Source organism: Tamandua tetradactyla, chromosome X, assembly GCF_023851605.1.
Source record: "Tamandua tetradactyla isolate mTamTet1 chromosome X, mTamTet1.pri, whole genome shotgun sequence".
In the NCBI taxonomy this organism is placed as follows: Eukaryota; Metazoa; Chordata; class Mammalia; order Pilosa; family Myrmecophagidae; genus Tamandua; species Tamandua tetradactyla.
In genome coordinates, this window is record NC_135353.1 from 27,171,026 (window position 1) to 27,184,464 (window position 13,439).

The 13,439-nt window shown below is 39.4% G+C and overlaps 1 protein-coding gene across 1 annotated transcript in view; it reads left to right on the plus strand.

The window, feature by feature from the left end:
* PLAC1 (placenta enriched 1) overlaps positions 1-13,439 on the plus strand; it is a 231,529-nt gene that overhangs the window by 33,267 nt on the left and 184,823 nt on the right. The window lies entirely within an intron of this gene.

Genomic DNA, 13,439 nt, shown 5'->3' on the forward strand with positions numbered 1-13,439 from the left:
TTCTTGTTCATTCACTTTCCTTGGGAGGAAACAGAAGTGGGTGTCTATTCCCAGCAGTGGTTGGGAGCAGTGGTGGGGGCCCCTCACCATTCTAGCCCTCCAGCTTGTTTGGAATGTCTTTTACTAACAGTCTGATTTGAAGTAACCAAAAAGTTGCATCTCTGGCTTCTGAATGCCTCCCACTCCCTATTCCATCCCCCACCTCCACCCCCACACACAAAAGCATTTTCAGTTGATGCTGGGGGTGGGCATTGTATATATTCTTAGCAGATAAGGGGGCTGGGGGGTTATTTCTGTCTCAGGGTGCTGTGTTTCATTTCAACAAAGGTCAGAGTTTCTCCTCCCCCACTGTACTGGGTTTTGATGATCTGGAAACAGCCAGCCCTTAGTCACTGCTTGGGATGGCCTTATCTCAGCATTTGAAAGCATTTTTCCAGGGGCTGGGCTTCATAAAGGTTGGATTTTCTTTGAGCCAGTTAGAAATGGAGCAAGCATTGTGGGTACCTCCTCATCAGCAGGCTCTCTCCAACATTTCTCCCAACCTCCTCATCAGCCCCCTTCTCACTTTTCAATAAGATAGGACTTGTTTCCCAGGTACCAATAGCAGTATTGATAATCAGAAGAATTCCTTTTGAATAATATTTCATTGCTAACTGAGTGAATATAGGGATAAATGGATGACTCCGGAGTTTTCAAATTTCACTACCCCAGAGGCACCCTGCTCCAAAGGCTCCCTCAAAATTTCACTACCCCAGAGGCACCCTGCTCCAAAGGCTCCCTCATAAAAGACTACTCCCCGCCCCCACCCCAGAAACTCAGTGCTGTCTGTGAGGATGGGTTTCCATAGCAATGACTGTCATTTGACAGAAGCAGACCCACTACAAAAGAGTGGCATTTGTCTGTTGCAGCTTCCTAATTTGCCACAGGCTTTCATGCTATCAGGCTCTATTTTCTCCCTTTTCCAGATATGATTGCATCTGACATTAGCTTTCTGCATGTGCACAATAAAACCATCTCTCCTAACAACCCAAACATGATGCCCAAAATGGGCATGAGGGCTTGTAATTCTATATAGCTGAATGTAATACCTGGATACATCCCAGAGTATAATTGAGCAGATAATTTAAAAGTACCGACAAGTGGGATGGAGAAAAAAATACCGAACTATTAAACTTTCCCACCAGGGAAAGCCCTGATACTATTGTAAAGATTAAGGACTCCCAAGTCAATAGGCCAGACCCTTGATCTTGAGGCTTGCTCTTAGGAAGCCTATTTTGTAGCAGAGAAGCTAAGCCTACCTATAGCTATGCCTATGAGTTGCTTCCAGAAAACCTCTTTTTTTGCTCAGATTTGGCCTCCCTCTCTCTAAGCCCAACTCTGCAAATGAAATCATTGCCCTCCCCCTTATATGGGACATGATATCCAGGGGTGAAATTCTCCCTGGCAACATGGAAAATGACACCCAGGGATGATACTGGCCCTGTTACCATGGGATTGGCAGTGCCTTCCTGACTAAAAGAGGTAAAAGAAGTGTAACAAAATAAGGTATCAATGGCTAAGAGAGTTCAAATAGAGTGGAGAGGCTATTCTGGAGGTTACTCTTACACAAGGTTCAGCTAGATATTGCTAATTACCATGGTTTTCCAAACCCTAATCAATACCATTCCTGTTAACCCTAAAGAACACCTAGCACACTTTCTGAGATTCTACAAAAGTTTCACAAACTAAGATTACTTTCAGAAACCTGCAACCTCCAGATGGTTCCTTGGCCAGATATGTCCTGAAACCCAGAGGGGCCAGCCTCTCCAACAATATCAACTAGTTTCATCCCCCTTTCCCATGTTATTTTTTTCTTCCCCATATTTTTGACAGCCCTGTCCGCCATGAAAAAGTTAGAATGGACATAGTCCAAATATGCCTAAAGGTTGGGAGAAGGATCACAGGAGAAGGAAGAGTTATAACAGAGAAGACAGGATTTAACAAATGAGTACGACTGTTAATCATTATATTGATATTTCTTTTCATCTCCAGTGTCTTGGAGCAGCTAGAAGAAAAAACCTGAAATTATGGATCTGTAACCAATACCAAACTTTGAATCTGTTCTATAACTGCTTGTCGCAGTGTACCTTTGAAACTCATTGCTTTTCTTTATATTACATGATAAAAATGTTTTTTTTAAACATCTGTTCTAGTTTGCTAGCTGCCAGAATGCAATATACCAGAAACCGAATGGCTTTTAAAAAGGGAAATTTAATAAGTTGCTAGTTTACAGTTCTAAGGCCGAAAAAATGTCCAATTTAAAAGAAATCTATAAAAACGTCCAATCAAAGGCATCCATCCAGGGAAAGATACCTTGGTTCAGGAAGGCCGATGAAGTTCAGGGTTTCTCTCTCAAGTGAGAAGGCATATGGCGAACATGGTCAGGGCATCTCTCTCAGCTGGAAGGGCACATGGCAAACACGGCATCATCTGTTAACTTTCTCTCCTGGTTTCCAGTTTCATGAAGCTCCCTGGGAGGCGTTTTCCTTCTTCATCTCCAAAGGTCGCTGGCTGGTGGACTCTCTCCTTCATGGTGCTGCAGCATTCTCTGCTCTCTCCGAATCACCCATTTTCGAAAACATTTCCTCTTTTATAGGACTCCAATAAATCAATCAAGACCCACCGAAATGGGTGGAGACATGTCACCTAATCCAGCATAATAACCACTCTTGACTAAATCACACCATCCAGAGAGATGATCTGATTACAGTTTCAAACATGCAGTATTGAGTAGGGATTATTCTACCTTTGTGAAATGGGATTTTGATTAAAACATGGCTTTTCTAGGGGGCATACATCATTTTAAACCAGCACAACATCTCTCTGAAAGGATACTCCCATAGCTTATATGCTCTCTCATTGGGGTAATGGTTCTTTTTCAGGGACAGGAACCTTAGGCCAAAGGAACTAACCTCTTATAGTTGAATTTCAGGCATCAGCCAATGGGAGAGAAGGTACCTTTCTGGCACTCCTGAAATCATACTTTCAGCTCCCTATTTGGGAACTAGTAATTGTAGCTGGAAAATTTTCAGACACTTCTGACATGGAATGGAAAGGGAATGGGCTCTGGAGCCATACTATGGGAGTTCACATTTCAGCTCTGCCACTTAGTAGATAAGGGACCTTGCAAAATGTACTTCAGTGTTCAGTGCCTCATTCTATGAAGCAGGGTAATTATAGCACCTACCTCACATGGAACTTATATGTATAAACAGCACAGAATGTGGCACAATGGAAACACTTAATGAATGATATCTAATCTTGCCATTTCCTCGTAAGTTGCCTTTTCCTTCAGGCTTGAACTATGTAGGTCACTTTGGGAGAACTCAATTCAATAAGGTATAATTGAGTATCTCATGTGTGCCTATCCCTGTGCTGGGAGTACTATGAAGAATACCAAAGAAATCTACAAAGGAGAACTGTTCTTAAGGAGCTTCTTTTGCAGGATATTTTGAGCTTTGTCTCACAGTCTGGTGGAGAAATCTAGGGCTCTTCCACGCAGTATAGCAAGAGGGTTAAACCTGTGAGCTCTGCAATCAGACAGATATATGTTCAATTCCTGCTTCTGCCTCTTGATTGTGTTATGACCTTGAGCAAGGTACAGTACCTCCCCATGCCTCTATTTTATCATCTGCAAAATATCATATGAGAATAGATCCCGGTCCTCTTCTAAGGGGCCTATAAAATGTTCCTCAAAGGGAATAACCCACAAGTCCACATCACCCAGGGTAGAGGCCCTTAGCCCTCTCCTTTCATTCCTAATCTTCCCTATTTTTTTGAGGAAGTGGAGCATACCCCTGAAATATGGAGTTGGTAAGCCCTGCAGTGTTGCCAGAGGGAGGAGTGCCTGTGTGAGGCTCTTTCTCCTTGGCAGAGAGGGTAGCCTTAATATCAATATTGAGGTAATCAGAGACTGGGACAGGAAGACTGGAAGGGTCGCCTAAGGAGTGCAGGCAGAGTTCTCCAGGGCTGTGTGGGGACTAGGAGGGAGGAAGAGAAAGGGGAAAAGGGAGACAAGCAATGGGATGAATAATATTTGATCACTTCTGTGCCACTGGGGCAAGCATAGAACAAGAAGCGGTTTGCTTTATATTTTCACCAAGCAGGTTTTTTTTTTAATTTTTTTATTGTATAATATAGCATATATACAAAGCAAAAAAAGAGGAAAGCAATAGTTTTCAAAGCCCTCTTCAACAAATAGTTACAGTACAGATCTCAGAGTTTGTCATGGGCCACCATACCATCATCTCAGATTTTTCGCTCTAGCTACAACGAAATATAGGAGGCTAGAAGGAATAAATAATTTTTATCATCACAATCAACTTTTGTTTTCTTTTTTGTGAAAAATAACATATATACAAAAAAGCAATACATTTCAAAGCATGGCACAACAATTAGTTGTAGAACAGGTTTCAGAGTTTGGTATGGGTTACAATTCCACAATTTTAGGTTTTTACTTCTAGTAGCTCTGAGATACTGGAAACTAAAAGAAATATCAATTTATTGTTTCAGCAATCATATTCATTTGTTAAGCCCTACCTTCTCTGTATAACTCCACCATCACCTTTGATCTTTGAATCCCTCTCTTTAGGGGTATTTGGGCTATGGCCATTCTAACTTTTTCATGTTGGAAGGGGCTGTCAATTCACCAGGCAGTTTTTAATATTGTCATTTGGGGTCTTGATATGTCCCTCAACCATCAACTTATCCCTCATACATTCATTGAACAAACATTTACCAGGTTCCAGGCACTAGGAAACTGGGAAGAATAAAACTATTCCCTCACAGGTTTAAGGGAGACAGACATATAGAAAAGAACAGTGTTTTGAGAGAAGGCTTATGGCTGAGGGAAGGCCAGGGAACTGGGAGCCCCAAGGAGGCCCCTCTTTTCAACTTGGAATGGGGTTAGGAAGTAGGATTCTATAAGGCCTCTGGTAGGAGATAATGTTTGAGCTGAATTTCTAATCTTAAAGCACAAGTAGTTTGTCAAGTGTTGGCAGGAGGAGTGTGTTAGAGTGCAGGCATCCTACAGAAAAAGAACAGCAAATGCAGACAGAAGCCAGAGAGAGCGTGGTACATTCCAGAATGGAAAAATAGCTTTGAAGAGATGGACAGGGGGTGTATAGAGGTTACCAGAAGGAGATGAGATTTGAAAGCTAAATAGGGCCAGATTATAAAATGCCCTGTGGATTTTAAGGAGGCATCTGGGCTTTATCTTAAAGGTTATGGGAGAGTCAGTGAAGGATTTAGCAGGGGAATGACCTGAGTAGTGCTAACAGTGCAGTCTCTATGTACCAGTGATTTTCAAAGTGCGGTTCCTGGACCACCACCAGCAGCTTCATCTGGGAACTTGTTTAGAAATGCAGATTCTTTGGCCGTATCCCAGACCTACTGAATCAGAAACTCTGGGCATGGGATCTGGTCATCTGTGCTTTAACAAGCCTTCCAGGTGATTCCAGTGCACTCCCAAGTTGGAGAACCATTGCCCTAGATAGAACCTGGGTTGGAATCCTAGCTCTCCCACTGCTTAACTTTGGGAAATTCTAAACCTGTCTGAGTTTCAATTTTGTCAGTTGTAAAATGAGGATTATAAGATTGCTGTGAGGATTAAGGGTGTTAATATATGTAAAGTGCTTAGAACAATACCTGATCCATAGTAAACACTCCATAAATGCCAGTTATTATCATAAATATATTATTGTCACCCCAAATTCCTTTTGGATAGCTGAGCATTTTTCTTTGGCCTGTAGGTCTGCGCTTAGTGTCACGGCTTTTCCCTTCCCTTCCCTTCTCTCCTCTTCTCTTCGCTCCCCTCACCTTCTTTCCCCTCCTGTCCCCTTCCTTCCCTTCCCGTCCTTTCCCTCATTTGTAGAAAAATATCTATTAAACATCTATTATAAGCAAAGATGTGCTTAATATAGTGGTAGCACCCTAATGAGACTTCAAGTTTGCTAATTTTATAGAAGAGGTGAAACACGTGTGGCCTTGGCTAAGCCCTCTTCCCAAGTCTTGTCCTCAGTATACTCATTTATAGAGTGAAGGGGTTGGAGCAGATGATTTCTGAGGACTCATAGAGCTCCGACATTGATAATTCTACTTTCAGCTAAATAACTGAGATTCAGCAAACGTTTATTGAGTATTCTGCTAGTAACTTTCACAGAATTTCACCATAAGCCTGTGAAATAGATATTATTATGATACCCCAATTAGAAATGAGTATGTTGAAGCCAAAGAAAGTTAGGCTTGCCCCAAATTGCATAGTACCCAAGTGGCAGGGCTGCGATTTGAGTCAGGTCTAGTTGTTTTCAGGCCTGTTTCTTCTGCCTAATCACACTGCCTCCTGTGGCATGCAGTGACTTCTTTCAGAGAGATAAATGGGCTCATCCAAGGTCACACAACTAGCAAGGGGCAAAGGCAGGACTAAAACCCAGATTTTCTGACTCCAATGCCAGTGTTTGGTCTACAAATCACAGTGGCCTGGAACAATGAAGGCTGACTGCATACTAAGTTCTGGATAGATTAATGGCCTGACCCCTGCCTACAGGCTCCAACAATCTAAACTCAATAGACAACACCAGAGACATGTAATGAATTGTGTTGTGGCACGGAAGTTAGCAGTTCTTGGCAGAAGTCAATTTGAAATGCCTGGAGGGGTTCAAAAGAGTTTGAGATGGGCTTCCTGACTGAGGACTTCGTAGGGAGTGATTTGAAGATATTATGAAAAGTGATATACCAGCTCTATTTCCAGGCAAATACATGGATCAATTTGAAGATCTCCTCATTCAGTGATCTCCAAAGTAAGGTATGCACATTAGAGTGTAGGAAGAAAATATTAGAACCTCTAGTTCCATTTTCTGTTTATTTTATGATTTTTAAATTTCTATCTTCTGTATAAGCTTTATGATATAAAATGCGCACTAAGCATATTCAGGAGTATATATCTGTAATTTACAAATTGTAAGTACATACATAATTTATAATTTCTTATTTATATATGTCATATAATGCCCATAATGATATCAGTAACTACTAGATTGATATAATTTATACACTAGAAATATATTGATTATTCACAAATATATCCACAAATAAAATGTAGAAATAAATATACTAAAATTATATATACATATATTGGGGGATATGCTTGAAAACTTTCTTCTACTAGGGATGCGAGATGGACACTACAGCCCTCCATCAGCCACTAGGAATTGCAATATTCTGAGGCCTGCTTATGTTTAGGTAGAACAGAAACTCAAACTTCTTTGGCATTCACTATCCACAAATGTGTGTTCATCTCTCTGACCTGATCTTAGTGCCTAACCTGGGTGAGGAGACTCTGGCAGAGACAAAGTCCCTACACTTGTAGGGCTGATGAACTAGTGAAAAAATTGAGCACATGTCCAACAATAGGGATCAGCCACTTCAGTTTTGGTCCATCCATGCAAAGGAATATTTTCTCGGTATTTAAAGTGATGTTGTAGAAAACTTTGTAATGATTTGGAGAGATAGTCTTATATTACATTTGAAAAGAAGTGCATGCTATAAATAAAATGGAATGATTAGCATGTTTATTTAAAGATAAAAGAACACAAATCATGTATATACATACATGGAAAAAGGCTAGGTGGAAATAGCCCAACTCATTAATCAAGATGGTGCAAGTACCAGCATTTTAATGTTCTTTTTTGTAGTTATTTGTGCTTTCTAAATTTTCTATATTTTGTATTACTTTTGTAATGTGGAAAAACTCTTTTTTTAAAGCTCATTTGAGCACATGTACCTGAGGAAGGTGTAAGCCTCCTCTCAGTGACCAGTGCAGACCCACAGGCAAATGAGCCTAACTTGTTGCTAAGAGGATGCTGAGGGCTTTATTTATGTTAGCATGTGGTGAGTGGAGAAATTCCTCTTACGCCTCAGAACCAGGAAGAGTTGCGCTAGCTTGCTTTCATCTTAAGGACAATGTGATTCATGTAACTCAGTGATCTCCAAATGTTTTGGCCTGAAAATCCCCTGAAATTTAAAAAAAATTTAATTTTGAAATAATTTAGATTTTCAGAAAAGTTGAAAAATAGTACAGAGTGTTCCTGTGTGCTGTTCATCCAGCTTTCCATAATGTTAATTTATATAACCGTTAATTATCAAACCAGTAAATTAACAGTGGTATAATAATATTAATTAAACTGAAGACTTTATTCCGATTTCCCATGTTTTTCCACTAGTGTCCTTTTTCTGTTCCAAGATCTCATCCAGGGTGCCACATTGCATTTAGTCATCAAGTCTCCTTAGTCTCTTCTAATCTGTGATAGTTCTTCAGTCTTTGTTTTTCCTGACTTTGACACCTTTTACGATACTGGTGAGCTACTTTGTAGAATGTCTCTTATATTCGTTTCCAAGGGCTGCTATAACAAATACCTATAAATTCAGTGGCTTAAAACAAAAGAAATTTATTCTGTCACAGTTTTAGAATCTAGAAGTCTGAAATCAAGCTGAGCAGGACCATACTCCCTCCAAAGGCTCTAGGGAAGGATTCTTACTTGTCTCTTCCAGCTTCTGGTGGGTCCTGGCATTCCTTGGTTTGTGTCAGCATCACTCCAATCTCTGCCTCCATCTTTACACTAACTTCTTCTCTCTGTATATCTGTGTATCCTTTTCTTTGCTTATATGGACACTGGTCACTGGATATAAGGCCCACTGAAAATCCAGGATGATCTTATCTCAAGGCACTTCACTAATTGCATCTTCAAAGACCCTGTTTCCAGATAAGGTCATATTCATAGGTACCTTCAGTTAGGACTTGAACATATCTTTTGAGAAACACAGTTCAAATCCACTACATCCCTCAATTTAGAGTTCGCTAAGGTTTTCTCATGATGAAATTGAGGTTATATATTTTGATTATATATTTTTATTAGGTTTACAGAAAACTCATATATACTCCCATCTCACACGTCTAGTTTTTCCTTATTATTAACATTTGCATGTGATAGCTTTGTTACAATTGATAAAACAATGTTATTATAATTATACTATTAACTATAGCCCACAGTTTACATTAGTGTTCACTTTTGTGTTGTACAGTTCTACATTGTTGGGTTTTTTTTCCTGGTGAGTTATATACAACCTAAAATTTCCCATTTTATCCACTTTCAAATATACAATTCAATGGTGTTAATTACATTTGCAAAATTGTGCCTCCATCACCATCATCCACTGCCAAAACTTTTCCATCACCCCAGACAGAAACCCTGTATCAATTAAATGTTAACTCCCCTTTTCCCAACCCCACCTGGTCCCTGGTAACTTGTATTCTCATTTCTGACTTTAGGAATTTTCATAATTCCTTACTTCCTATAGGTAATATTTGTCCTTTTGTATCTGGCTGATTTCACTCAATATGATGTCTGAAAGGTTCATCGATGTTGTTGTGTGCTTCAGAACTCCATTCCTTTTTTACAAAAATGTTTTTATTGAGAAATCTTCACACACATACAGTCCATACATGGTGTACAATCAATGGCTCATAATATCATCACATAGTTGTGGATTCATCACCATGATCATTTTTTAGAACACTTGCATCACTCTGGAAAAAGAAATAAAAAGAAAAAACTCATACATCCCATGCCCCTCTTTTTCCCTCTCATTGACCACCAGTATTTCAATCTACCCAATTTATTTTACCCCTTATCCCCCCTATTATTTATTCTTTTATCCTTATTTTTTTTTACTCCCCTGTCTATATCCTGGATAAAAGAAGCATCAGAAACGAGGTTTTCACAATCACACAGTCACATTGTAAAAGCTATATAATTATACAATTGCCTTTAAGAATCAAGGCTACTGGAACACAGCTCAACAGTTTCAGGTCCTTCCCTCTAGCCATTCCAATACACCAAACAACTAAAAAGGGATATCTATATAATGAATAACAATAACCTCTAGGATAACCCCTGCACTCTATTTGAAATCTCTCAGCCACTGAAACTTTATTTTGTCTTATTTCTCTCTTCCCCTTTTGGTTAAGAAGGCTTTCTCAATCTCATGATGCCAGATCCTGCCACACTGCCAGGGAGATTTATACCCCTGCGAGTCATGTTTCACATAGGAGGGAGAGTAGTAAGTTCACTTGCTGAGTTGACTTAGAGAGGTCACATCTGAGCAACAAAAGATGTTCTCTGGGGGTGACTCTTAGGTCTAATTTTAAGTAGGCTTAGCCTGTCCTTTGCAGGAATAAGTTTTATAGGAGCAAACCCCAAGATCGAGGGCTTGGCCTATTGATTTGGTTGTCCCCACTGCTTGCAAAAAAAAAATCAGAAATTCTCCAAATGCGGAAGCTGAATATGTCCTCCTTTCTCCCCATTCCCCCAAGGGGGCTTGGCAAATTCTTCTTTATTCACTGCCCAAATTACTCTGGAATTTATCAGGGCATCACACTAACCTGGAAAAATCTGCACAATCTCACACCTTATTTAAGATTCCATGTACTTATGGTTTCAATAAAACTTGCCATACAAGTTAAATTAGGAAATGCACTACCTGAAATGTAAATTTTGCACCAAATAAACATCTCTCCCTTTAGTCTAACACAAAAGTTGAAGTTTTAAAATATGGACAATATCATTCTTTACCCTGTATTCTGATATACCTTAGTGCTATCCAGATCAGCTTCATTCATATCGCTACTCAAACTCTGATCCCTCTTTCAACTTTTTAAACAGCTTCTGTGTGGGATACTGCTGACTTTTATAGCTTCAGAGCTCTTTCTCTGATTCTCAGGTTTCACATAAATACCCAGGTTTCTGGGAATGACCAGGCTATGTACAAACAGCACAGTATCTTACAATTAGGAATTAACAGTTACACCTCCTGAACACGTGTGACTGCTGTAAGAGCTTACAATCTAGGACCCTTTACAATAGGCCCCAACCTGATCACCCATGCTCTTGACTTTAGTTCACTGAGGTTTATTTTTTTTGTATGCTGTATGATGGAGTCACATTTCATTATTTGTCCATGTGAGTATCCTGTTATTGCAGCACCATTTGTTGAATTTTTTGTTTGTTTTGCTTTTTTTTTTTTTGGCGGGGGGAAGTGCATGAACCGGTTTTTGAACCTGGGTCTCCTGCATGGCTGGCGAGAATTCTACCACTGAACTGCCCTTACACCCCCAAGTTCACTGAATTTTTATATTATAATTAGTCCATATGCTTGAGGCATGATAATATTTGTCTTTTTGTTCCTAACATTTCATTAAACATACTGTCCTCAAGGTTCATTCACCTAGTTGCATGCCTCACAACTTCATTCCTTCTTGCAACCGCTCAGTACTACATTGTATGTATACACCATAGTTCCCCCTTCCATTCCTCAGTCACTGTACCCTTAGTCCACCTCCATTCATTGTGGATCGGGAACACTGCCACCATAAACACCAGAATGCAAATGTCCATTCGTGCCCTCCCTCTTAGTTTCTCCAGGTATATACTGAGCAATGTGGTTTCAGGATCACATGGCAAACCCACCCCTAGCCTCCTGTGGAACCACCACACTGCCTCCCAAGGGGCTGCACCTCTCATTTTTCCCATGTACTTCATTCCTTTTTACAGCTGAATAATAGCCAATTGTATGTATATACCACATTTTGCTATCTATTCATGGGTTGCTGGACACTGGGTTGCTTCCATCTTTTGGCAATTGTGAATAATGCCAGTATGAACATTGGTGTGCAAATATCTGTTCAAGTCCCTGCTTTCAATTCGCTTGGGCATACACCTTGAAGTAGGATTGCCAGATCATATGGTAATTCTATACTTGGCTTTCTGGGGAACTACCAAACTGTTTTCCACTGCACCTGCACCATTTTACATTCCCACCAGCAATGAATGAGTGTCCCTGTTTCTCTGCATCCTCTCCACCACTTATTATTTTCTGTTGTTTTTTTTTTTTAAATAGTAGCCATTCTAGTGGGTATGAAATGGTATCTCATTGTGGTTTTGATTTGCATTTCCCTAATGGCTAAAGATATTGAGCATCTTTGGCCTAGATTATGCATTTTTGACAAGAATACCACATAAAATCTCCCTGAACTTTTTTTGTAATTAGCTTTATTGAGCTATAATCCATATATTACAATTCACCCAAAGTACATAATTCAGCGGTCTTCAGTATATTCACAAATATGTGCAACCATCATCATAGTCCATTTCAGAATACTTTCATTACCTCTCAAAGAAACCCCAAACTCCTTAGTTATCAACCTATACCCCTATCCCCGACTCTCATCCTTAGGCAACTGACAATCCGCTTTCTTTCTTTATAGATTTCTTTTTAAAACTAAGAATCCCTTTGAGCATTTTTATCATGCAATTTTTACATCAGAAGAGTAAATAGTTGCAAAGATGCTTTTTCCAGTCTATTATAAATATCGGCATTTTAAAATAAAATTACTTCGCTCTTTTAAATGTTTTCAATGTAATCTAAATACTGAACTCATTTTTTATCCACCATCATTTCATTTTAAAATGCATGCACAAATACTTTCTTTTAATTAATACTTTGCTCTTTGACACTGTATTTCTATCACACATCTCCCAGAGAATTAAGTGACAGTGCTGTAATACAACTTTTTCATTCCCATCTTCTTTAGGTAAAACATTTTTTTACATGAAAGTCTTAGACTTTTCTGCAACAAAAATATGCTTAGAAATTAAATTAATTTTTTCTTCCTATGTCCATAAAACTCTAAATATTGGCAATTATTATAAGTATCATACACAAATTATCAAACAACATAAATATATTAACATGAAATTATTAGTTAGAAAAAGTAAATTTTTATTTTAAATATATCTCTTAATGAGATGGATGAGGTTTTTTCATCCAGGTGTCTGTGGATGAATATCACTAATTGCTAGAATGATATGTCTAGGAGTGAAATTGTTAGGTCATATAGTAACTCTATGTGTGATATTTTGGGGAACTACCAGACAGTTTTCAAATGCATCTGCCTGTTCTAGTTTGCTGGCTGCTGGAATACAACACACCAGAGATGGATTGGCTTTTAATAAAAGGGGATTTATTTCGTTAGTTCTTCAGAGGAAAGGCAGCTTTCAACTGAGTTTTTTTCTTATGTGGGAAAGCACAGGGTAATCTCTGCTGGCGTTCTCTCCAGGCCTCTGGGTTCCAACAACTTTCCCTGGAGTGACTTCTTTCTGCATCGCCAAAGGCCTGAGCTGAGCTGTGAGTGCTAAGATGAGGTACGCTAAGCTGCTTGGGCTGTGCTACATTGCGCTGTCTCATTTAAGCACCAGCCAATTAAATCAAACATCATTCATTGCAGCAGGCATGCCTCCTAGCTGACTGCAGATGTAATCAGCAACAGATGAAGTTCATGTGCCATT